This window comes from Myotis daubentonii, chromosome 2 (assembly GCF_963259705.1).
Source record: "Myotis daubentonii chromosome 2, mMyoDau2.1, whole genome shotgun sequence".
Classification (NCBI taxonomy): Eukaryota; Metazoa; Chordata; class Mammalia; order Chiroptera; family Vespertilionidae; genus Myotis; species Myotis daubentonii.
The window spans coordinates 169,403,301-169,426,592 of NC_081841.1; the positions used below are offsets into that span (position 1 = coordinate 169,403,301).

General features: G+C 35.2%; 1 long non-coding RNA gene and 1 other non-coding gene across 3 annotated transcripts in view; both read right to left on the minus strand.

Moving 5' to 3' along the window:
• LOC132226386 (uncharacterized) overlaps nucleotides 1–23,292 on the minus strand; it is a 969,091-nt gene that overhangs the window by 655,539 nt on the left and 290,260 nt on the right. The gene's annotated exons all lie outside the window — the stretch shown is intronic.
• On the minus strand, nucleotides 18,997–19,125 carry LOC132229061 (small nucleolar RNA SNORA11). The gene has a single exon (XR_009451628.1). It is a non-coding gene; the product is annotated as a small nucleolar RNA SNORA11 (small nucleolar RNA).

Genomic DNA, 23,292 nt, shown 5'->3' on the forward strand with positions numbered 1-23,292 from the left:
TGTTTCTCTTAGTAGGTAACTTTAATTTCATATCAATTATTACATATTTATCACTAACTAAACTCTCTTCTGATTAAAAATGATTAGTTAACATTACTTTTTTCCACTGAAATTTCCATGTTTCATTTTGTATTTTTAATGAAGTCATTAGACTTTATTAAGCTTTGACAAACTTTATGATCAACAAATCAGACACTGCCTCTGCCTTTATTTTATTTAGACTTTAATATAAGAGAGAGACATTTACATGTATTTTTTAAAAAGCATTGTAAGTTGTTATGTCTATGGAAGGGAATAAATAATGAGGTGTGATAAAGTAAATAGGGTGACCAATTTAGATGTTTCTCATACATGTCTCTATTAAAATGTGTTAAAAGTAAATTTTAGCACATTGTATACCACTGGCATATTAATTATATTCTTAACTCTTATTCTAAGCATGTCATAAATCTGAGTATAATAGATAATTTTAATGCTACTTTCATTACATTTATTTTGGTTCCACCATTTATCTGCTTAATTTTGACAATAGACACTATTACTAAAAACATATTAATGTCCATGGTTTCTTAACTTTATTTAGCCAGAAGGATTGCAACCTAAGTACAGTGTTAAAAACAATTCACGTGGGCATCTTCTGTCATGTCAGTGAGCAATTCCTGAATGCAGGGAGTTGGCTGGCTCTGCATGCTAGGCACATTCCCACTGGAAGTCCGCTGTCGTCTGAGGCTCTCCGGTGTGCAGCCCAGCTAGGATGTGCCACTCTGACTAAAATGGCATTTGGCAGCAATACATGCTGAGGCCTAACTGTTTGGGAGAAACTAGGTTTAAATGGCTAACTTGCTCCTTTGTGCTCAGCAGGAAACAGTAGTAATATCTCTTCAGGTTTAACCAAAGATCACTATCTAAACTCTCTTCTGAGTACTACAACCCTCTCTCAGATAATGATTGAAATACACAAAAGCCCTCCACAATTTACAACATCAATCAGTTGTGTCTACTACTAGTATGAGGAACAATCAATATGATACTGAAGGGGAAATAATAGGAAGATCCCTAATCTTAAGGTTTTTCCAAAAAAAGTTTTCATTCCTCACCTACCTTGTGCGGAATCTCATCATGGGCGGCCTGATATTTGTGATAATATATAATCTTTAAAAATTAAATCCTCATAGGTTAGGAATCATTCATTCATTACCTTTTTAAAATGCAACAAACAGTAGCATAATATGAAAAAAGTTAGCATGGGAATTAAGGAACATGGTTCCAGTCACTAGTCTGCTACTTAGTAGCTGTGCAATAATGGGCAATTGACCTGAAGCTCTTTATTCATTTGAAAAATATGGCTAAGAGTATCTGCATCACAAGAATTTTTGAAGATTAAATATTATCACAAATATCAGGCCGCCCATGATGAGATTTCACACAAGGTAGGTATTTAGTGCATTTCAGTTTCCTTCTTCTCTGGATATCTTATTGAAGAGTTGAATGATATTAACCTCCTGGATATCTGTTCTTCCATTTAAAATTAAAAACTGATTGCCAAACTGCAGCAGGAAGGCCAGGGAGGGTTGGGGGGCAGGCGGGAGGGGGGTAAGAGATCAACCAAAGGACTTGTATGCATGCATATAAGCATAACCAATGACATAAGACACTGGGGGGTAGGGGAGGCCAGGGGATTGTCAAGGGCGGGGAAAAAAAAAAGGGACACATAATATGTAATACCATTTGTAATACTTTAAGCAATAAAACAATAAAAAATATGAAAGAGAAAAAAAACAAAAATAAAAAAATAGAAATAAAAAAAGTACTCACATGCTTGCACATAAAATTAAAATAAATTAACCCCACTAAAAAAAACTTAAATTAAATTAAAATAAAGGGTGAATTAAACACCTTATTAGAATTCCTAGTTCTTAATAAGGAAAAGCTTCTAACAGAGTTGACCATTTATTAAGGGAACTGCTTCAGAAAGTAATCAATGCCCCATCTCTGTAACTTCATCAACAGAAGACATCTAAAATAGAGTTCCATTTAGAGAAAAGTTTGTAAAATGATAGACAGTAGATGCATTGTATTTGAACTGTATGGTTACTTTTTTAAAAAGTAGGTCATACTTACACAATTTGTGATTTCAAAATTAAAAAGAAAACCAAGGTTTTCTGGTTTCTCTTCAAAAACAGTAGCACCAGATTTACTTGTTCTATTAAAATGAATGCAACATTCAGCTGGAGTAGGGTCATTTGTCCCTTTTGAGTAGATGTATAATTTTTTGTGCAATAATTTATTTTTCTTTATTGATTAAGGTATTACATATGTGCCCTTATCCCTCCCATTGCCCCCAGCCCTGCTCATGCCCTCACCCTCCTGAGTAGATCTATAATTTTTCAGAAACCTCATTAGTTCTCATGGTGTCTTCAAATCTTACTCTTTTATGTGAACTGTCTGCATCCAATAGAAATTTAAATTTGTTACCACCAGTCTAAAGATTTAGGGAGAAGACCTAAAAATCTTCCTGACTCCAAATTTCCATTCTGTATAAGAACTTTTAAAATATAGTTTATGACAATAACTTCAAATAATTATTTCAAAATGTTAGATGAAAAACAGTTAAAGGTGTACTTATCTATAACTTGGTCACATTAAAGTGATTTTATAGGTTTTTTTTGTTTGTTTGTTTTTAGGACATGGAATGTCAGTTGAGAGAACACCGACACCTAATAGCTACACAATCTGAAGATAAAATATATTGGAAACATTTTCTTCAAGTGCAGAAATTGAACTTGCAAACCTAAATTTTTGAAGTGAAAGAAAACATTGGCCATAATATATAGATTTTAAAATTTGCACATATCCAAAAATGTAGCTCCTCTAAATTTCCTATCTAAAATTTTAGAAATCATGTTATGTTCTTCCAAACTTCCACACTAATGGAACTTTTTATGTCCATGATTTCCTATCTTCAGGGATTCTATCTTCTTGAATCTCTATAACAAGTCAAATGGTTTGTTCTTCATAGAGGAAGGTCTTATAACATTTATATTGTGTTGTTGTTTTTAATGTAAATTTACACCTGATAGTTAATCACTCTATTGAGATGAAGAATGTAAATATTGCATTCTCTGGGTTATTTCTTCTAGATGAAGAATCTTTCACCTTTGAATTAGTTTCTGGTGGGAGACATTTAATAAGAAAAAAAGTTTAACAGAATAAGTAAATAGTGCATATGTATTTATGCAATAAATATCAGTTGGTCCTGAAACCCACAGGACCTAAGTAAAAGAAAATTATTCAGTTACTTTCAAGTTATATGGATTTTACCAAGTTTATCAAAGACTACCTCATATTCACTATTTCATTTCATTAACTTAATTTCCATATTTATTTAGGGAATTACTCAAGAACTATAGTTACTGAGGAAGTAGTCAGGTATTTAGCAATCACCAGGAAGCTTTGCTGATTCATTTTCATATTATAACTGTGGGATTTTCATATTCAACTAATTGCATTGCACATTTGATGATTCAACTGCCAATTCCACAGATACAGTTGAACACTTTGAAGTTACAGTTGCTGAGTTTTAAACTGCATTACAGGTTGTGCAGTTAAATTTTTCTGAATAGGTTGCCTGCCTTAATAATTGAGCTCTAAATATAGTACAATTTATTAATCATGTTTTAGTCATAACTGACAGAAGTTGAATGTTTAACTATAGATTTTCCAATGTTCTAATCTTATTGCCTTACATTTGAAGTTAAAGTAAATTTTAGAAGGAATTTTCAGTGCCAAATTCATAACATGCCTTATATTGAATATTTTGTAAAATGGAATTATTTTATAATTATAGCATTAATTAAATTAACTTATAAAATAAAATTGTTTTATCTTTATAAGACAAATGCATTTTTTAATTATGTTTTTGTGATTTTTAATCTTCTATTTTCTTACCTCCCAAATACATTTTATAATTGTCAACATACTATACATTGTATCTTTCCTAGGGATATGAAATAGATATTTTATACATATCATGTATGAAATAGATAAGTGACAGTAGGTATGAATTATCTATTTTATTATTATAGGTGTATATGAGCATATATATATATATATATATATATATATATATATATATGAACTAATTTGTGATATACATTCACTCAGTTATGATATTGGATAATATTATAGCAAAGTGTTTCTCCAAAGAAAAAATAAATAAATTTGAGTCATCCAGTGTTATACTCAATTACCTTACTCATAAATCATTTTCCTCAGTTTTCTTAGGATATAAGTTTTCAGTTATACATAATGAAAAGTTCTAGAGATCTGTTCTACAACATTGTACTTATAGTTAAAAATACTATACTCAACACTTAAAATTTTGTTAAGACAATAGATCTCATGTTATGCGTTTTGTGTTGTTGTTTTTTTATATTTTGCCACAATAAAAATATTAAAGATAAACTCTAAGAATTTCAGAGGGAACGAGTGTGTGTGTGTAGGGGGGAGATTAACCAAAGACCTCATAGGCATATGTACATAATGCATGGACACAGACAATAGTGCAGTGAAGGCCTGGGCAGGGGGTTGCAAGGGTGGAGCGGGATGGAGAGGCTCAATGAGCGGGAAAAGGGGGACATCTGTAGTACTTTTAACAAATAAATAAAAATAAATAAAATAAAATAAAATAAATAAAATTTTAAAAAATAAATCAGATAAAAGAAAAAGGAAGAAAGAATAAACACAACCTAGTGGTAACTACATTACCATAGAAATAGTAACACTCTCACTCCATGACCTGAATGGAACCCACAACCTTTTGTTGTACTGGATGCCATTCCAATAAACTTAGCCTCAGGGACAGGGTGCTTCCCTATTCTTAAATTATACAGTGAGTCCTATGGAACACAATAAATTCTGCTCTTTTTTAATAGGCATTTTCTCTCTAAAAATATGTTTTTATATTATGATATAACACAACTGACTAGTAAATATATCCAATACTTTAAAATAATAGAGTGCTTTGAAATTTTCAAAAAGACTAAATTTGTTCTAAAACTAAGTGAATTGTGAAAGGTATCTTAATTTCAGAAATAGGCACAGTCATAAGTGATCTGTTCAATCACATAAATCTGGCAAGTGACCAAGATTTGACACTTTAAAAAGACTCTGTTAGCCTGGGGAATACATGATATAGTAGAAACTAGAAGATGTGAAATTGGATGGTTCCAGAGTAGAGTCCAAGCTTTACTACTTACATGGTGTGTAACCTCTAGTTACTTAAACATCTCTGAGTTTGCCTTCTTATCTGTGAATTGATGGTAGCCACTGAAAAAAATTAAAGGAAAACATATTTTTAGTCACTTGGCACATGTAGAGACCCAATTAGTAGTATTTCCATTCGTGCACTGGTGGGGTCCCTCGGTCTGGCCTGTGGGGACAAGGCCAAAACCAGCATTCTGACATCCCCCAAAGGGTTCTGAATTGCGAGAGGACACAGGCCAGACCAAGGGACCCCACTGGTGCACAATCGGGGCGGGGGAGGGACTACGGAAGGGCTCCAGGGCATGTCTGGCCCTTCTCACCCAGTCCTGATCTTCCAGACCTCAGCAGCAAGCTAACCTACCAGTTGGAGTGTCTGCCCCCTGGTGGTCAGTGCACATCATAGCTACTGGTCGAACAGTCGAACGGTCAAACGGTCACGTAGGCTTTTATATATATCACACAAAAAACATGTATTGCTAATTTTTTCTTCTTTTGTTTTTCATTATAAGCAATCAGGCACTCATCATAGAATAAAAACACCAGGTAATCAAAAGAATAGTTTTATTTCAAAGTGACCAATAATTTCATTCAAAGAGTTAACAAAGAAATCTTTCATATTAATAACAGATTAAGAGAACAGTAACCAGAAATCTCACCTAATCTTCTTGGCTAGTTAATTTCATGTCATGGGTTTTAAATATCCTTAATAGAAGTAACTATTTAGACATTTTTGGTATTTAGCAACATATATACTTGTACAATATTCAGGGCAATCAGAGTATGTAAATATAACTGCTAATATATTCATTTTAATCAGTAAAATATGCACAAGCCTAACAGTTCAGCTTAGGTAGTAAACAGTATGCAGCTGGTTCTATAAAAATAAAATATGACTATGACATAAGGGAATTTATAAAATGTTTAAATCTCAAAACTGGTGTCCAAATTTTCATCAACTATATTATTTGATAAGTGTGTTAATCAGTGGCAAATCACAGCAATTAACAGTTTGTTGGGTTTTACTACAGTTTCAATGATATCTCCTTTATCAAATGAAGCAATGTATATTTGTAAAATCCAAGACAAAAACAAAATAAAAGAGAGAGAAATTAGAACAAAACACTCTAAAATGTTAAATTTTAGGATATATTTCTGTTCTGTGTGTATTATCTTTTTGGGCAACAAACCTAATGGCATATGTTGGTGAATAACTATCATAAAACAAACTATTATCTTTTCATAGCTCTCCTTCTCTGGGTAAAGCCATACAAATTTTGGCTGTTAATGTTGGGTATGTGAAATAAATCAATTTAATATTTTTAGCATTAATAAGATTTGAATCTAGATCATTTATTTAAACAAAACTTATAAAAATTATAAATCTAGAGATTGAATTACTAATATACAGTTATAAAACTTTAACAGGCAATATGCTGTCACAGAAGAAAAATCCTTTATGCTGGTATATTTTGATAAAAAGTGTATTTACTACTCCTTTTGGATTAAATAGTTTCTTTTATTAAAATATTTTTTTGTTCCTCTCTCTCTCTCTCTCCTTTGGCTTATAATTACAAGTGTCTCAGTTTGACTTTAAAAGCTACCTATTCTTTTGTATTGATTCATGAAATATCTGCATATCAATCTACTTAAACTTTTCTCATTTCTTTCTTTCTTATCTTAGCCATTGAAGCACTTATATAATACTAGAGGCCGTTGCACGAAGAGATTCATGCAATAGGTCTTCCTTCCCCTGGCGGCCGGCACTGGTTTTCCTCCAGCACCCAGGACCCAAGCCTTTGGTCTGGCCGCAGCAATGGTTGGCTTCTCCGCTGCAGCTGCAGCGAGGCTTCAGGCTTCAGTCTTCAGTCTTCACTCTGGCCGGAACCTTCAGTCTTCTCACCATGCCTACATATGCAAATTAACCACCATCTTTGTTGGGTTAATTTGCATAGTCGCTCTGATTGGCTGGTGGGTGTAGCAGAGTGACACCAATTTGCATGTTTCTCTTTTATTAGTGTAGATCATCTATCTCTTGGAAAACTGGACTGTGATAGTTGAATACTGTGAACTATAGATCACAAGTTCATACCAATCTCCTGGTAGGAAGAAAGTAAGAAGGTAAAAACTATATTTAAAAATTTTTTTGTGATTAAGGCTGTAGTTATTTAGGGGGATGAGATATTTAGATTTTGCAATCAGATGCACTCTCATGGAACTTGTATTCCTCATTAGTTTTTCACTGAGAGGCACAGGGAGTGGAAAATCCATAACAGCAAAATGGAATTTGATAGACACAATGTTGTTTAAAAGCCAGGAGCTAAGGGAGCACCTTCCTAATTTTTGAAGAGGTGCAAGTTTGGAAGCAGTGTTTACTGTGGCAAATTTAACATTCTGCTTGATCTTGGTAAAGGCAGCAACTCCTTCCATGGCCAAGTCCTATGCATGGCTTGAATATTTTTTTCTTTGAGTTTCAGACTATTGTATGCTGATTCAGCCCTCCAGAACATCCTGGGAATGTGCTAAAACCATGTATCCCCTTTTATTTAAACTAGTCAGAGTAAATTTGGCTATCTTAAATTGGGAATACTGATAAAGATACTAATCAGTACACAGAAGTAGCTAGGCACACTAATCTTGTTAATCAAAGTGTGATTCTGTTCTAGCAGCTGGGAGTTTGTTAGACATAATAGATATCAGGCCACACACCAGGCCTTATGATTCAGAACTTGCATTTTAACAGCTTCACCACTTGATCTACTAGTATACGACCATTCAAGTTTCTGACCAAAAAATAAATGAATAAATAAATATCACAACAAAAAGCCAGAAAGAAATGTTTGGCTTGGTGGGGGAAAGCAGGAGGTAGATGTCAAGGACTCAGGGATTGATGACTAGAAAATATCTACTGCACACTATGAAGTGGCAGAATAGTCAATGAAATTGTTTCCTGCTGTAAGTTGGAAGGCAGACCATGTGCTTAGGCTGTTAGAGAAATTTAAAAAAAATTATAATTGTGGCATGTTAAGGCTGTTTCCTGTACCTTTCAGAAAAATCACAAATAGAGACATTATAAAAACACACACACAAACTAGGGATATTTTGTCTTAAGCAGAGATGGAAGAGTACACAGCTACAAAAGTGGTGACAACGGCAACCCAGGTTGCCCAAAAGTTACACGATTTGGATCTGAGCAGACAATTACAGCTAAACCCTAAAGTACTGAAGCAGTAAGGAAACGTGGCTGAAGAGCTGCGCCTAAGCAGAAGTCAAGACGGCAGTTGTATTTTGCTGTTGGGTTTGTGCTTGCTTTATGAAAGCTGCCATCCATTTGAAGAGAATGATGGTGATAAAAGCACAGATATAACATTTAAAAGATGAGAGTATTTGGGCTTCAAGTCTTTGATGGTGGTAATTTTACCATGGAATTGATTGGAGCCAGTAAAAAGGAACTCTTGAGTTTTTGAGGTATCAATGAAATTACATTGTCAAAGAGACGTGTATGGAATTGGCAGAACTCTAAAAGCAATGTCTAACTATCCAAACCTGTATCTCCAAGAAGCATGTACATTAGGAACTCTACTTCAGATGTGACCACAGAGAACAATGGTCAAGAAACAACTTCCAGGAAGGCAAAGCCAGAAAACAAAAGACAGGGGAGTCCTTTTTCAGAGAGAAGGCAGTCCTTCAGAGAGCTTAATCCGACTGCTAGACAGGCTAAGTGCCTCACTCTGTTGCTACATCCCTGCTTAGCAGGATCTTATCCCTCTTTGAACCACAATCACTGGTGAATTTCCAAATCTTTGTTTCCAAATGAAAGTTTTTATTATAATTATTATTTTTCTTGTCTAAATTGATGTACCAGATATATGAGGGTAGATAGTTTTTTAGTTTATTAGTTGCTGATCTCTGTGTGTCACACATTCCATGTCTATACTTCATAGGGAGGATTGCATGGAACCCAGGTTTATGAAGTTTGTTCTGAGGGAGATTTGGAGAAATGATCCCTTTGGTTCCATTAATATTGTAAGTGGGTTCTCTGTTGAAAGAAGGGTATATGTGTATAGGTGAAATACAAAGGTGTATATTTTGCCACCGAACCTCAGTCTATCAACAGGAAAGTAGGAGATGATTATGGCCTTGCTTTTTTAAGGAAGCATCCTCGATGTCCCACTTTGGATTATTTTCCCTCCTTAACCAGAAGTTGCTCACATGGCCACATTTACCAGAAAGAAGGCTGCTCTTGCCGCTTCTGCTTTTTTGCTTAAGAAATGGCTTTTCTGAATTAAATTAGATTCTAATAGCCTCTGTACTAGTTTTTCCTTTATTATAAAGTCTTTTCAATAATTTTTAGTAAAAAAAATAAATTAGTTCCTTTACACTTTTTTAATCTTCCTTCCTTTTCTAACATATTTATACCAAACACACATACACAAAAGTGTTTAGACTAACTAATCTTTCATTACTTCTCTTCCATCTGTTGTGTTCTTGCTTCCCAAAAATTACAGGTAACACTCCCTCATACTCACCACCGACAGTTTCCCAAATCAAATGGTCTTTATCCTATCTGACTTCTCTTTAGACATTCTGGCATGGTAGGCCACATGCTCCTTGGCACCATCAGATTCCTTGACTGCTTTCCCATCCTATATAATAAAAGCTTAATATGCAAATCTACCAAATGGCAGAATGACCAGCGAAACGACTGGTCGCTATGATGCGCACTGGCCACCAGGGGGCAGATGCTCAATGCAGGAGCTGCCCCCTGGTGGTCAGTGCTCTCTCACAGCGGGAGCATTGCTCACCCAGAAGCCGTGCTCATGGCTGGTGAGCGCAGTGGCGGTGGCCAGAGCCTCTCCCACCTCTGCTGCAGGCGGGTGGTAAGGAGTGAGGGGTCCTGGACTGAGAGAGCCCCGGACTGTGAGAGGGATGTCTGACTGCTGGTTTAGGACCGATCTCCAGGTGAATCGGGCCTAAGCCAGCAGACAGACATCCCCTGAGGGGTCCTGGACTGCAAGAGGGCACAGGCCAGTCTGAGGAACCCTCCTTCCCCCACCACCACCAGTGCACAAATTTTATGCAACAGGCCTATAGTTTGAAATAATAAATATTCTGAGTCAATGGATGGAAAGCTGGAGTATTACTTGCACAAATTTTATGTATAAAAATATATCAGTTAACATGCCAAAATGCAGAATTCCACATGGAATTTCAGCTACTTACACAATGCTTACAGGTGTAGTTCACCTATAGAGTCAAGTAATCCAGAGGTAGAATGTCTTTTCTTCCCTTATTTTCATATCAACACTTTTCATCATGTAGGATCATAGAGAAAACAAAAATACGATAAAAGACACATAGAAAGCTTTATTTCTAGTAGCAAAAGTATGAGTGTGGCAGACTGATGTCCAGAAGAGATATACATTATAGACACTTAGTTTGTTCACAAAAATAGAGGCCCAAAACAGCATAATAAGGTGTGAGAGGGGGTGCATGGAAGAAATCACTTGGTTATCAGACATAGACAGCTTAAAGATAACATGATAACATGATTTTAAGACATGAAATGGTATTTTTTTAATGGCTCTTTTAATGTAACCTTGAAGATGGAGTGAATTAGTGTCCTATTGGAGTGAGAGAAAACAATTAGATGATAATAGTCATAAAATAAACAAGACATAAGGACCCTATTCTAGCCCTAAAACAGCAGGTATAGGAAACAGGGGGCATGTTTTAGAGTAGCTAGGAAGGTAAAATATCATAATTTGTTCATAAAGTGGATTTGAGAGTATGGAGAAAAGCAAGTTTCTAGGATGCCTCAGATTTCTGGGTCATAATTGAATGGCTAGCAGTGTCTTTAGTTTACTGAGAAAGATTAGGTTTATTTAAAATAAGTTTGAAGTATATAAAGGCATTATGGAAATAGTTTTTACTTTGAAAAAAGGGCTTATATTTTGGCCTGGCTCTTCTTACTAAATGGGAACCCTAAGCAACTTCGTTTCACCTCTTACAGTGTATGATATGGAAAAGAAATGTGATAACATAATTATGCACACATTGTACAGTGCCTGGCACATAGTAGGTGCTTCACAAGTAATAGGTGATGGAAAAACTATCATAATGGTAATATTCATGGAATTTGAAGATGCTTGTTTGGGTTTGAAAACAATTTCTGTGTTGGGAATCATTTTGTATCCTACAGCAGATTAACACATTCAGGATCTGGAAATATTAACTTTACTGCTGCATATGCAAAGGTGATGAATGCCCTAGGAATTGTGAACATGAATGCAATAAAAATATGACTTAGTCATGAGAAGTTTTCCCAAAATAGTTCATCATTCTGTATAGGAAAATAGACCTAACCTCAGCATCTTTTATTTAAACTGGTTTTAAAATGAAAGAAAGCAGACTGATATTCATCACTTTTTTGCATGTGATTCATTCTAGATTCAAATCTTTCCAAATTTTCTTCTGAATTAGTTTGTTAATTCCAATAATTAAGACTCTCAATCTGAGGTCCAAATCAAGCATATTGGGTCAGTTCAGTAACAGTTGCTCTTCAGATACACCTAACTGTTAAAAATGTACTTAGAGATTATATTAGGAAAGTGTATCTCATTTTCAAGGCCATGTTAGTGAGACAACGAAAACACTTTATAAAGTTCATATTTAAAGCCAAAAAAATGTAAAGTACCAGTGGCAAATCAAAGAAAAAGTTTTCCATTTATTTTTCCAAAGAGCTGTATTTTTTTTCTTTTTTAAGAAAAATATATTTTATTGATTTTTTTACAGAGAGGAAGGGAGAGGGATAGAGAATTAGAAACATCGATGAGAGAGAAACATCGATCAGCTGCCTCCTACACACTCCCTACTGGGGATGTGCCCGCAACCAAGGTATATGTCCTTGACCAGAATCAAACCTGGGACTCTTGAGTTCACGGGTTGACACTCTATCCACTGAGCCACCGGTCAGGGCAAAAGAGCTGTATTTTCATAGACCAGGTATATTTAAGAAAGGTACAATAGAAAAGTAAAAGAGATGGAACTTTTCATTCAAAAGATGTAGGTTCAGATAAACTTTCAATGGCATTTTAGCAGCATCCCACACCTCACAATTATAAATTTTCTTCCCTCTCTTCGCATCTACACCCAAAGACACTGCATCCTTTTTGCAGATGACTCACAAGCCTGTGTTTACAGGTCAGCCTCTTCCCTGAGCTATAGGCACACAGCTACTTGCAACTAGCTTATGGTCTCACCAGCTTCTCATAAATCACCGAGGCAGTGCATGGTGCAACCTGCTCTCATTCAGCAGCACCAGAAACTCTCTGTTCATCTGAGAGAACTCCTCCTGTCACACGACCACCGATGTTGACCGAGCACTTGGACTCACTTCCACAGCATTTTAAAAGTATGGGAAATTCTAGGTCCTTTTCTCTTGCTCAGCCAAGTTTTTTTCCTGCCTCTATTATTAGTTTTCCGCCATGCACCTCTCTAGAAATATATCTCCCAACCTCAAGACATACATTTTTAAAAACATAAATATGGGTTAGGTAATCTCTTACTTAAAAACACAACAATGGCACATAAATGCCTAGAAGGATACAATCTTAAACATATCCCACAGAGATTCCTACAATCTAGCCTTTGCGGGTTTCTACCTTTTCATATCTTGGCAAAAGTCCTTATTTTGCTATTCCAAACTACGTAAATTTCTCCAGTCATTCTGATTCTGTCAAACTCTCTAAATTTTCTTGCCTCTAACATGTTGATGATATCTTAATTTCTAACAAAACGTTTTCTGTAACTTTCCATTCTCTTACCTTTATCTCTCATATCTCATATGTCCTTTTCCATAACATCTTATTGTATTTTTATTTGCTAATATACTTACCTTGCCCTACCACATTGGAGACCCTTATGTTAATAGGCTGCTAAATGAACTCAGGTCCCAGCATCTACTGATAATAATAATTACAGCAATCAGTACCACTTATTAAGTACCTACAATGCATCAGGAAATGTGGAGGAAGTGTAACTACATTAGCTCATCGTTCCATTACACATAATATATGAGACAAGTAGAGGTTCAATATAATTGCTTAAGCTCCTTCATTGAATGAGTATCAATACCAGAATTTGAATTGAGACATACTGGCTCCAGAACCTATTCTGCCTCCCTTGCTAAGGTCTAATTAAATGATTATTGATTAGATGACTGAAGAATCTGAACACCCCTGGTTTTGTGCAAGAATTGATGGTTTTTATTCAGAACGCACTGAAGTATCAGAAGTTGCAGGTTATTGTGATGATTGAGTCAATTTCTGTGAATCACTTAGAACAGTCCTTAGTACATAGCATATGATCAGTAAATGTTCTACTATCACATCTAACAGTTTTTTAGAACCTCCTATAAGCTGGGTACTTTAATAGATAATCTATTTTTATCCTTATAGCAACTTTGAAAGATTGACATTATTTCCTATTCTTCAGAGAGAACACAGAAGATTAAAACTTCAGTGATTATCAAATGTCAAACATTTATTAGTATTAGAAGTAAGATATTAACAAAGGTCTATCAGTCTGTAAAACGCATGTGTCCTGTAGTTCAGATTATTCACTAAGAATATGTGAGCAAACCTTCAGATTAAATGGTAATTATATGCAGGGTGGGGCAAAAGTGGGTTTACATTTTTTTTAAAAATATATTTTATTGATTTTTTACAGAGAGGAAGGGAGAGAGATAGAGAGTTAGAAACATCGATGAGAGAGAAACATCGATCAGCTGCCTCCTGCACATCTCCTACTGGGGATATGCCCGCAACCCAGGTACATGCCCTTGACCGGAATCGAACCTGGGACCTTTCAGTCCGCAGGCCGACGCTCTATCCACTGAGCCAAACCGGTTTCGGCGGGTTTACATTTTTAAGTACATGAAACACAGCTTATTATTGTCTTATTATTTATTCTCTATTGTATTATTCTCAATAGGAACAACTATAAACCTACTTTTGCCCCACCCTGTATATAATATATGCATAAATGTTTCTTATTTAAAATTTCATATTATGTCCTTGGCTGTACCACTTAACTATGACAAAAGTTTCATATTTTAAGCTTCAAGGTAAATGTTTATCAAATACGTTCACTATAATAAGATACTATTACTTTTCTCTTTATAAAATACTTAATTATTTCTTCTCCATGTGTGAAAATGATTATTGAGATACATTGAAATTTTTCAAGTAGAAAAAAATAACAGGAAAAATATTCAAAATTGAAAGTAAGTCTGTTTGCATAATTTGATTTTTCTGTTAACTATCTTATCTTTGAAATATTATTTTAAAACTCTGAAGGGTTTATTAAACTGAACACACAGAACTCCAGTTTCTATTTCCAGACTTAGATACCCCTCAACTGCTGTCATCATGCTGTTAATTGAATGTTTGTGTGAAGATGATAGCATTTTCAACAGCAAGAGCAAAAACATTATTCTCAACTTCTTGATTTTGGTCTTTTCTTTTTTTGGATGTTTCTAAAGCTGGTTATAGCTTTTTTCTCAGTCTCTATTTACTTAATTTTGGCTTTTGACTTACTATCTGACACCTTCATTTTGGTGTGTCACTGCTTATCACTCTAATATGTTTGTCTTCAATAACCTCAAACACTGTAGCAGCCTCTCTAGCATCATGCATAAGAGGATATTTTTTAAAATCTATAATAAAGCCATAATATGCAAATCGACCAAATGACCAAATAGCAGAACTACTATCCAGAGGACCATGCTATGGCATGCACTAGCGCCAGCCAAGGCGGGTGCAATGCGATTGGTCAGGGGGTCCCGCCATCGCCCCATGATCGCCCCACAGAGGGAGGCCCAGGCCACCCCCTGTGGGACAATCAATGGGGAGCTCAACGATGGATCTCCCAAAGAGGGAGGCCCAAGCCACCAGCCAGCAGGGCGATTGATCCGGGGGTGGGGGGCTTTTCAATTACCCCAAAGAGGGAAGCCCAGGCCACCCTCTGCACGGCGATTGATTGCAGAGCCCCAGCTGGGTGGGAGGGGCCTTCCTTTGCTGGGTGATCGATTGTGGAGACCCCCATCAATCGCCCCACAGAGGGAGGCCCAGGCCACTGCCCAGTGACACTGTGGTAGGTGTGTGGGGCCAGCCAGGGATTGCCCCACAGAGAGAGGACCAGGCCAGCCAAGCAACTGCACTCCATGCCTGTCACCTGCAGAGGGTGGTGCTGGTGGTGAGGGAGGGGGGCAGTGCCTCACAGATGGCAAGCAGTGCCAGCGGCGAGGGTGAGGTCAGCTGCTGGCAGCCAGGGGAAGGAAAGCCCTAATAGACCCTGATCACCAGCCAGGCCTAAGGACCCTACCCAAGAGGTCCCAGATTGTGAGAGGGTGCAGGCTGGGATGAGGGACAACCCCCACTACATGCACAGATTTCATGCACTGTGCCTCTAGTCCTATATAATAAGTAGCTATTATGCTAATTAGACTGAACAGCAGAATGACTGTCCAGACGAATGTCCAGATGACCTTCCAGACAGAGCCAGGGCTGCGAGGGCTGGCTGAGGCTGTGAGGGGCTGCGAGGGCCGGCCGGGGCTGCGGGGGCCGAGCCCATTGCACAAATTTCATGCATCTGGCCTCTAGTATAATTATATAGAAAAATGAACAGGGCAAATTAACTCTAAAGAATAAAATCCTCTTGATATATATTCATCATTTCAAACAGCTGCTAACATACCAACAAATAACTGCAATGTAACAGGTAAAGTTGGTAGGAAGTAAAAATAATGGGATAAAGAATTCTGGACAGATAGTAGAGTAGGAAGCCTCAAGAATACTTCTCTCCACAGAGGCAACAATATGCCTGATGCAACTATTTTGGGACTCTGGAGACTACTAATGATGTGCAACTTCCAGAGGAAGGCTTAAATATAAATTGCAATTTATTTCAGTAAATTTCATGGCTGAACTAAAAACAACAACAAAAAAACATGGACAACAAAACTCAGGTAACTTACCTGGTTGGCACTACTTTATAAATTTTGCTGCACAAAATTGTTAGGAAAATTAAGCATATCTGTGTGACTTCTCTGGGAGAGAACACTGGAAAGCTTGCACTTGGTTCTACTGGACTTCACCCCTGTACCTCTTTTCTTTAATGATTTCAATTTGTATTATTTTACTGTAATAAACCATGACCAGGATACAACAATTTTTTCAAGTCTTTTGATTTCAGGTGATCCATTAAGTGTGTGGATGATCTCAGTGACTCCTAAGACAATAGGGTTTGAATATTGATGGATTCTTTTTTTTATGAAACTATTAAAGTAGCATAACTCTCAAATTTAAATGCACAATTCATCCTCAAATAATTTACCTCCTCTTGTGCTTTCTCCTTTTTTTAGTCCTTGTGGGAAGTGAGTCTAAAAAAGTCTGTCTGGTAAATCTTTTTCTCTCCTCCTCAATGTAGCAGGGTAGGTGAGTTGATCTAAACCTGTCTCCTCACACTGATAAGTGTCCTGACTTTGTCAAACTTAGCCCTTGGGACATTTTGTATCTGTGTGTAGATAAAAGGTTTTCCTTAAGCTTGAAGCAAAAATCACACACACACACACACACACACACACACACACACACACACACACACACCCCAATCAGGCTTTTATCAGAGCTGAGTACTGGAAGATAAAGGGTCCTTGGAGAGGGAGTAGAAAAGTATTTTTATTCTATTCGCTATTTTCCCTCTTGTGTATAACTCATTGGTAACCACAGAAGAAGATGAGTAATTTGCAGAGTAATACTTTGTCCTGAATTTCTTGGAAGCTATATCTTCAAATAATACCAAGCACTAAATAATTTTCTAATTGGCAATGTGTTCAAATATATCTTAAGTCTTGCAATGTGGAAGAATAGTGCTAATTAGTGCTAATTAGCTGAAATAGATATGTCAAATAGTGAAAGCACTCAGTAGTTCCCTTTTAATTTATTGGCCTTGAGAACTAGTGAGTTGGGTGATCACGGTTTCCTTTCCTCTTCAGATAGTGACTGCATGGGCCAGACAATTATTCTCTTTCTACTTCACTTTTTCCATCTGCTTGGTAATAATGTTGACTCCAGAGAAATGCTATGACTAATGCTGCTATGTTTTATAAAATTATTTCTTCCTGTTAGCCTGAATTTAGTTGTTGTTCCTCTTTTTGATGATAAATTTTCTTAAACAAAATAGGTACAAGACCCAGAAGCAGCATGTATTGGTAATTTTGTGGGGAACTATTTTAATGTTGCTCTGAAGGTCTTTATGTTGAATAATAGGCCCAAATGGTCACACATACAGCAACAAATGTAGTAGTTCATAAGTGGCAGCATATGTGTGACTGTTTCCTCTGTGTGGATGCCATAATCTATCTGGAATGCACTTGTCTCAAAGCAATAATCAGCATAAACTTGATCCTACTTTTATAAATAATAGGAAATTATTTCTAGAAAAGCAAAGTTAATATCACTATGTCTCAACATTTAAAGATTATGAGGAGTCAGGTGGGATCAGGCATTTTAGGGTAAGGACGCTGGGGAGGGAAGATGATAGATGAGGAGGAAATAAACCAGATGGTCAGGATGTGAGCAAGATAGGCGGAATGTACCAGTTAACCTTAGAGCTGCCCTTCTCCCTGAACCCAAGAGCAGGAACTAAAAGCAGAGAGATGAGGGCAAAAGGAGATTGGCTGGTATGTTTTGTTTTTGAAAGAGCCAAGAGAAGGCAAGAGGAAAATATAAATCCCTAGACTAGTAAGCTTCTGTGGCAGCCCTTTTCCAGACCTTTCACAAGCCAAGAACTTTGTTACTTTTGCTGTAATAAACTTTGCTTCCCTTTTGCTTACCCCCCATTTATTCGTGAATTCATTCATCAGTTTCTGGAGACAACAAACCCAACAGCTCACACTGGTTTCTCAATTATTTCCTATAAATTCTAATTTACAACAGTGTTAATGTAACTTTCTCCTAAAAATAATATTAGAGAATTAGATCCCTTATTTTAAAACAGTTGAAGTATAATTAATTATTAAAAGTGGAGCTATTTCATGAGTTTATAACTTGAATAGTGATATAATTTAATGAGTTTAGAGATATTGATATGCCCTAAAACCATCATGCAAATCAATATAAACATATCCAAACTTCAAAATATTTTCTTCTAACCCTATGTTTTGTGTGTGTGTTTTATTTTACTTTTGTGGTGAGAACATTTAACAATTGAATTATTGTATCTACTATGCTTGTTTTAGCTATTTATATTAAACAGGTTAAACTCTTGAATTTGAAAGACACTTCAACTTGGAAATCAAAACCATTATATGTCTGTGGTCTTGTGGTGATACCTGTTTTGTGGTTTTCATCATTAACATAGCAATAGTTGTAACAATTTTGAACATTATTTTTTTGCTTATTATCAAAACATACTTTCTTAACATATGAAGTGGCAACTCTGTTTATTTATAGTTTACAATGACAAAACAGAGAACAACAGTATATGACTCAGGAGTAACAGAATTGGGATGCTTAGCCCACAAACACTTATTTCAGAAGTAGCACTCTGACTGCTTCCCCATGCTTTCTTTCTATTTAATGTCAGATTCTATGGCTCTTTACTATTCATTAATATCTAATGTATTTTTAGATTAAATCTTTGGTTTATTCATACTTAATTTTTTTTTTCACGCATGGGGCATAATGTTACAGGAAGGCCATAGTACCCTGCCACCTGTAAATAGTAAGCCCAAGTTGCTTTTGGATGTGTTATACACAGAGGAACCACTCTTCAGGCGCTCTGCTCTCTTCACACCCATATTCATACTTTATAAAACATTAATACTACTAATCAACTTAGTTGATTATGTGCTCATTATTTTTATGCCAAATGAAGAATGAGTATTCAATATTTAGCAACAGCCTAACCTTGGTTAAAAGGGGTTTTTTTGCAAATTGATTAATTATATCTTCTATCTTATCCTATTATATTTCCCTTAACAATGTAATGAAGGAAAAACAGCAATAAATGCTACGAATTGGGTGTTCATTATATTCTAGGCACTGTTACTTCTATTAATTTATTTAATACTATTAACAGCTGTATTGGTAGGTACTATTATTTATTGCAGTTTACAGATGAGAATAATGAAGAACAGAGAAGTTAACAAATTACCAAGAGTCATTTGTCTAACAAAACAAAGAGGCAAGGTTTGAATTCAGTATCTGTAACAGTAGAGTCCATCTTTTGTAACCTTCTTAGTGCTTATAAAGAAAGAGCAAGTTATAAATGGAAGTCAAGGAACTGAAGAAAACAAGAATATATTGAAAATCAATGTTTAAATATTATATATTAAAGAAAGATAAACAATAACAGAATACCACCCCATTTATATTCTAAAGAAATACCTCCTGTAACTTTGTGTAAAATGGTCATTTTTCATTTTCTTAGTGTTTTATTTCAAAGTGATTAATCCTTTGGTCTAATAATACATTAAAATGTATTTAATTAAAGGTTTGTATTTATAAAATAAGATACACTTTATATAGAGATCATTTGTATATATGTTATATAAAAACAACTTTAAAATAATTTATTGTAATTTTTAATGCATAAAATGTGTGAACAATAATCAAAATTTTGTACCTTTTCAAGTGTCTTGAGTTATTTCTCAAAAATTTAATTATAACTTTCAGTTAAGCGCTATATTTATGGGAATCCATTTTCTTAATATTCTTAAAATTCTGTGATTTTGTAATGGATATATTAAACTTTAATAGTTAAATTTGGGAATAATGGAACTAATTATCTAACATTGACAATTGATTTATCAATTGTGTTCCCTCTGTATATTTTGATACCAGTGAGAAACAGAAGGAGAAACTAACCAATTAAAATATTTCAAAGAAGTTGACATATTCCAATTTAGTATGTATTGCCTGTCAGAGAATAGGTTTGATTTAAAATGTTGATATCTAATTTGCATGATAAAGTGAAAATAAGTTCTTATTAGTTCTCTCATATTGCAATGATTTTTCTCTCTACATAGACTTTTTTGGGGAAATATCAGTAATTCTGAATTCTGGAGCTTCTTTTTTTATGACACTGTTTATAATAAGGAGATAAAAGGCTAAATACTCATGTATACATCTGAAGCTGTTTTTGCTTATATAGACCTTTCATTAAATTTTCATAGATATTACATATGATTACAGGGTTAACTAAGAAAAATGCAATTTCTTTTTTAAATCTAAGTAATACTATAAAAATGAACTGTTAAGTTATATATTTATTATGCTATTTCAAATTATAAGGATGAGAAGTTGGTAATCCACAGAGTTGGGAATTTGTTGAATGTTTATGTGCTAAGGAATCACACACACACACACGCACACACACACACATACACACATATATAGGACTATTTAAACATACACCCAAGCTCAAATGTACACATTCATTCTTTCACTCATCCATTCAAAAACTATTTGAGTTTCTAACGTGCCAACACTAGTGGTAAGTCCCAGGAGGTATGATAAACAAAACAGGCCTACTATGTGTTCCCTTTGCGGTAAGGGTACAGAGAAAACAGAAGTTAAATGGAAAACTACAGCTTAATAATATTATATATGGATATATGTGTAGTACTAGCCTCAGTAGTAGGTGCTGATTAAAAGTTTTCTTGCAAAAGTGACATTTGAAGCAGACAGATTTAATTTAGTGAAGAGGAAGGCAAAGAGTACTCCAGACAGAGTGAACACAGTAATATCTCATGGTAAAGGTACCATGACATTTACCATGACATTTTGTAGAAATCAAAAGAAGCACATGCAAATAAGACTGGAAAAAAAGACAAGGAAAATAATATTATGAATGGGCTTTAAGACTAAGGTTAAGGAGTTAGGACTATATTTATAAAATAATGGTAAACCATTCACGGAATGGGGTAGGTGACAAGATCATAATAGCATTTTAAAAATTATTTTCAACTACAGATAAGAGTGGGTTGGAGAAAGGAAGTATGGATGCTGAAGTCTGTTGATTGATTTCAGTCATTTAAAGGAGTGGTGAGGATAATTCTGATTAAAATGTTATTAGTGGAGAAGCATATAAATGAAAATTTTTTAGAGCTATCAAAGGAGATTTGTCAGAACTGAGCGACACCTTATATGGATGGAACACATAGGTACATTTGAGAGTAATCTCTAGTTTTTAGATTGAGGAAATAGATAAATGATGTGAAAATCACTGGAAGAAGGAAAACACCAAAAGGTCAGGTAGAATTAATTGGTGGAAATTTTTTACATGTTAATTTAGTTGAAATATGTATGTATGTAAGAAGCTACCAATGAAATTGAAATATATGATAGCTGACATATATGGTAATTTATTATATAATAAATTCTGGCTGAATTTAACACCTTAATAGAGCACTCACAAATTATTCAATTTTCCCAAATGATATGCATTTATTTTGAATCAACATGTTTCAAATCAGATAAATTAAATCAGCTTTCAATTATATTTATCAAATCCTTTAATATAATTGTATACATGCCTATTGTCTACAACCACTAAAAATAATAGATGATTTAAGGAGGCGGTTATGTACTAATGTATTTTAAATTTTCTTAGAAGGTGAATGAAAGTATATTGGAACTAATAGAGAATATTTTAGTTGTTCTATTAGCAGCAATAATACTAACTAAAATATATATGTATATTTACATATATATATATATACATATATATATATATAATTTGCAAAGTTGATCACACACTTAAGTTATTTGGGAACATCAGTGAAGATTGATATATTTTGTTTAAGTTAATTTTACCTTTTGGAGCACAATTAGCTTATGATTACAAATGGCTATTGAATTATATGAGGCTTATACACAATATACTTTCTCTTCTGTAGCACCATTTAATGTATGACTGTTATGATATAAACTAGAGGCCCAGTGCATGAAATTCGTGCACAGGAGGGGGGGGTGGGTCCTTCAGCCCAGCCTGCACCCTCTCACAATCTGGGACCTTTCGGGGGATGTCTGACTGCGGTTTAGGCCCGATCCTATGGACATCCCTCTTGCAATCTGGGACTACTGGCTCCTAACCACTTGCCTGCCTGCCTGATTTCAACCCTAAAACTCAAGCTTCTTCTTTTATTTATTTTTAATATTTATATTTCTTCTTTATTTTTTATTTTAAAATTTAAGCTTCTTGAGAACATGAAGTGTTTAACATTATTCCATAGTCCTTACAGAGAGCTAAGCATGGTAAACACAGCAAATACTTAATACTTTTTATGGGCTTCTATACAAACACTTTCCAACCAGGAATGTTTTAATAGGGAGTCTCCAAAAACTTGAACCGGAAAACCTAAAAGCAGAGTGCTCAGATTTCAGGCATCAGGTGCTATTAGCAAGACTTCTATCCCAATTAAACTCTAATTCTGAGCTCTCAACAGTCTAGACAAACTACCCTTCACTCTCTCCGAAGGTTTTTTTGTTTGTTTGTTGTTGTTGTTTTTCTGTTTGTTTGTTTTTGTGATTCCAAAATAGAGATTTATTAATTAAGGATTATTTAGTGTTTGCATAAAAATCACCAGTTGTTTGTTCCTTGTTAGGTTTTTAACACACATGAATTCTTTGGGGGTCCCTCTATCCACCCCAACACTTTCAAATTACAGTTCTTGTTGGTGCCAGGAGAAGGCAGCGCGGTGTTTCCTTGGGTCTCAGCATCGGGAGGGCTCATGGTCTCCCCTTTGAGAGAACAGACATGATAGGTAGTTTCTTCGGTGGGGTAGGCTGTCTCTGAAGAAAATACTTATGCAAAAGAATGCAAATTCAGTCATCTGTGGTCAGTTACTCATACCTGATAGCTTTAAAATAAAGTCCCTTGGTCAAGGTCAACAAAGGCTTGCTGGTTGTTTTCACTATAAAAAACTGTCTGGAAAAAGACAGTAGGAAAGAGCGGGGTCTA